Raw genomic sequence first — 4,495 nt, forward strand, 5'->3', positions numbered from 1 at the left:
TTACATTAATTTGGCAAAATATGAAAATAACAACATAATTAATCAGCAAGCTGTACAATTATGATCAATTATCCACACAGCGGTGGATGAGCATTTTACACAGACATTTCTAAAATATCTGGAATGATTTTTACTTGATAGAAGAATTTAAAGATGGAAAATGAAGTTTAAAGGGAGTAAAAGATGGTGTGTGAGGGAGAGTGTTGACCAGAAACGACACTCTCCATTCGAACCCAGCTTTCCTCGGTACGCTCGGTAGTGAACTTGACTCGTTACCTCTCTGAAGATGAATCAGCGGATACGGAGTTCCAGTTAACGCTACCTGTCCAGCGTCTCCATAGGATGGCTGTGACTCGTCCTGAAGTAGTGACGATATTCCGTCTGACACAAGTTCACCTCAGCCAGTGGACCTCACATGAGTGGGGTTCGCCCAAGTTCCACTTAGAGGTGGAAGATGTTATAATCCCAATCTCGGAAGAGCCTTATCATGGCTGGACTTCTGTTCTCCCAAACGACTGGAGCTGCAAACTCTCCAGCCCGACTCCAACGGCAACTCACAGAACACTTTTCTGAGAGAACTAGGAAGTACCGACATTTTAAAGGGCACTATTTCCGGTTCATTTGGTAGCTTTCTTATTGGTCAATGTCGACCAGACAGGGGTGTGTTTTGTGACGTAAAAGGTTACTAGAAGTCAGAAAACAGCAAGAATGTTATGGAACAGATTGCAAATGTTTTCAGACAGGCGAGAGAAATGTTTGGGCGAGTTTGGAGAAACAGGTGCCAACTTCTCTGTTTACGTCTGAGAGGATTTAAAAACAAGACAGTTGTTCCAACACTTGTCTGCTTCGGCTCCAACCTTGGAACAAACGTACACTGCTCATTCAAAGACAGAAAATCAGAAAATGCATAATTACTCTGTAACAGGCCTTAACATGAATTCTAACTTTGCATGAGGATTAAAAAATCATTGTTACTGTTTTCACAGTTAATTAAAAATGATTAGTTCACTGCAACATCTAAAATGGTTTGAACTAAAACACTTTGATTATCAAACATTTGTAAAACAGTAATGATAATAGAAAAGAGAGTGTTCTTTCACTTGAATTTTCAAGAAAGAAAGTCTCAGGATGGGTGAACCTGTATTTCTGGATTCAAATCAATGAAATGACAGTTTCTGTCCCACAAGGTGCCTAAGGTCAAGGTTTCGACATCAGGCCTAGTCCACTACAGTACATATGTATTTCGTTGCTGTGTTTTGTCATGTTCTTTGCAGGTGAACAGACAGTGGCCGGGTGTTTTGCCGTGTGCTCTCTTTGTGTTTATTTCTTATATTTTGGAGTCTTACTTTGTCTTTTCTTTCTTTCTATCCTATTAAAAAAAAACCTACACTAGATAGTCACTAGAATAAATATTTCATAATAATGGTGTGGAGAGGATGGCTGTAAGGGGAGAAGGGAGGCCATCAAAAAAAAAAAGTTTTCTTTACACGTGGTGCCAGAATATCAATAATAACGTCCAATGTGTGTTGGAAAATTGATAAGGACAGCCTATTTACAGTACAGTGTTGTAGGCAGAGTGTGTGTGTGTTTTAGCACAGGTCAGCATGTATTTAATCCTTATTGAGTTTGTTGGGAGCAGTGATGGTTGTAGAGTCTAACAGCTGCTGGGAGGAAGGACCTGCGGTGCCACACTTGTGTCCATTTAGGATGCAGTAATCCGTCACTGAACGAGCTGTCCAGTTCAGAGACAGCTTCGTGCATGGGGTGGGAGACGTCATCCAGCAACTATGTTATTTTTTGCAGAGTCCTTCCGTCTCCCACCACACATGCACTGGGTCGAAGGGGCATCCAAACACCGAGCTGGTCTTCTTGACGAGCTCATCAAGGGGCGGCCGTGGCCGAGTGGTTAGAGCAGTCGTCCTCCAATGCGAGAGTTGGGGGTTCGAATCCACCAGCGGTCACATGCTGAAGTGTCCATGGGCAAGACACTGAACCCCTCAATGCCTCCGATGCGTGTCCCATCGGTGTATGAATGAGACAAAGCTCCGATTAGTCCCTTTACAATGATTTGTTCAATTAGCTTTGTAGAGATCTAGTAGAGTGTGCCGCGGAACCTGCAGGAATCGTACCCACCTCCACGGAGCAGCACCAGCTCTGTGCCGAACACCGGTGCTGTGGGCTCTCCGCACCGCCTGCGTAGGGTCAGGAGCTGCACGACCCCCCCCTGGAGAAGCTCCATCTTTTTGCAGCGTCAACCACATTCATGCTGGATTTTACCGCCTGCAGATTTTAGTCTAAATATCACATGTACAAGACAAACATCTCTGAAAAGGGGAGCGCCCAAGCTTTGTTTGCACAGGTTAAGCCCGTTGAGACTGGAGGAGTCATTTAGACTGCAAAGCATGAAAAGTGGAATTTACAAGCAGCTGATGGGGGCGACATTACCTTACAGTTCACAGGGTTTGAACACTCCATTGGGTGGCAGACGTGTACTCAAGACTACAGAGAGCCTTACGATTACACAGAAGTTTGAATTTAAGCACAAGCCTCAGAGGGCAATGATAAAACTCATGAGCATTAGTACAGTTAGCCCAAAACTTTGAGATATGAAGCTCGCTCTCCAACATCTGCCAAGTTTCTGACAATGCAGGAATGTTTGGTGTTGGTACCCTACGACCTTGCTGGGTTTCGTTTTGAACATTTGGCCGTCGGGTTTTTTTTTTTTTTTTCTACTTTTTTTAAATACCACTTTACTTGGCTTGTTCTCAATGTTCACGCTCCAAGTCACTATTAAAAATAGGGTTTCTTCTGAACGAGCCTCGGTCAGCGGGTGGGATTAGCATGTTGAAATAAACGGTCGAAAAAAATAGCAAACTGACAAACCATAGACTTTGAACTTTTATTTAAAAAAAATAAATAAAATATAATTTTTTTTTTTTAAAGTACACATTTTCATGATGGTTGTGCGACATTGGGCCTCACTGAAGCCCATCTAGCCCGTCTCTGAATCACGGCTCTCCTGCCTGGGCCTCTGCGTTGGATGTTGACTGCTCGAAAAGCACTGATCTTTCTCGCTTGCTCAGCGGTGAGATGCATTGCATAGAATCTGTCAGCGGTCGAGGTGTCATGACACATGAAGTTGGCCAAGGTGTGGCGAACCTAAGCGCTGTGAAAGTTCTTTACCTGGGAAAAAAAAAATGTCGTTACAAAAGACCATCATGTTCACTATACTGAAACGTGAGGGTGCATTAGCAGCAGGCAACTTACATGCGTAGCCACAGACATTCTGATGTCTGTGAAGGAAGGTAATCCTGGAAGCCCCATCTCCTCCCACACCACCCGGAGATACTTGAGGAGAATCTTGCCCGGGCTGTTAGAAGTGGTGTGGAGAAACCTCCCCTCCGGCAGATTCAGAGCAGCCCGCATATTTAGCCACCGTTCAGCACAGGAGAACTCCTCGTGGTTCAAGAAAGCTAACTAAATCTCAGGAAGTCCAACATTTTACTGACCACATCAACTCTGTGGATAAATACATCAATCAACCTTTACTTATACAGGTAAATCCCATTGAGCCTCGAGGACTCATTTACAAGAGAGACCTGATTTCAACAAAGAAAGATGACAACAATGGACAACAGCAACAACAATAAGCAATTATAAAAACTCATACTACAGTTTTTTTTTTTTTTTTTTTTTTTTTAACAAATAGGATGGCTAAAAGGAAAAAGGTAACAAAACCAAAAAAACAGCTAGATTCCAAGACAAATGTATAAAACTAAAAACAGGAACATGTCAGCATTGGACCCTGCCAGGAGTCCAACAGATTCTTAAAGACACTTAGAGAGGTCAAGGTCGAGAGCTTCAAATCTTTTTGTAAGATATTCCAGGAAACAGGAGCGGAGTAGGAGAAGGCCCTTTTGCCTAGTTCAGTCCTCACTGAGGGAACACTGCAGGTAATAATGTCCTGAGAGCGCACTCCGTAGCTGCACTCACGCAGAGACATGTAGGAGGAGATGTATGAAGGCAGCAGACCAAGAAGTGATTTAAAGATGAAAATGTACCAGTGAGAGAGTCTGCGTGAAGTTAATGATGTCCAGTTAACCAGTGAAGTCAAGTTCACACGAGAAGATGTAAAAAATGGCAAGTTGGCTTTCTTGGACTGTGAGGTCTCAGTCTCTGATAGAGGACATTTGCAAACCGAGGTGTACCGCAAACCCACCCACACAGACCAGTATTTGCAGTTTGACTCCCATCACCCTTTGGAGCACAAGTTAGGAGTCATCAGGACTCTGTATCACAGAGCAGACAGCATCCCCACTAGCTCGGGAGCCAGGCAGAAGGAGAAATCCTACACAAGACAGGCTCTAGAGCAATGTGGATATCCTAACTGGGCCTTCCTGAAAGCAGAGAAGAAACCCAAACAGGACTCCAGTCAGCCATCAGGTGAAAAGGAGGAACCCAGACCCAGACCAGTGGTCATTCCGTATGTTGAGGG

The sequence above is a fragment of the Nematolebias whitei genome, chromosome 2 (assembly GCF_014905685.2).
Source record: "Nematolebias whitei isolate Nwh7 chromosome 2, NemWhi1, whole genome shotgun sequence".
Taxonomy (NCBI): domain Eukaryota; kingdom Metazoa; phylum Chordata; class Actinopteri; order Cyprinodontiformes; family Rivulidae; genus Nematolebias; species Nematolebias whitei.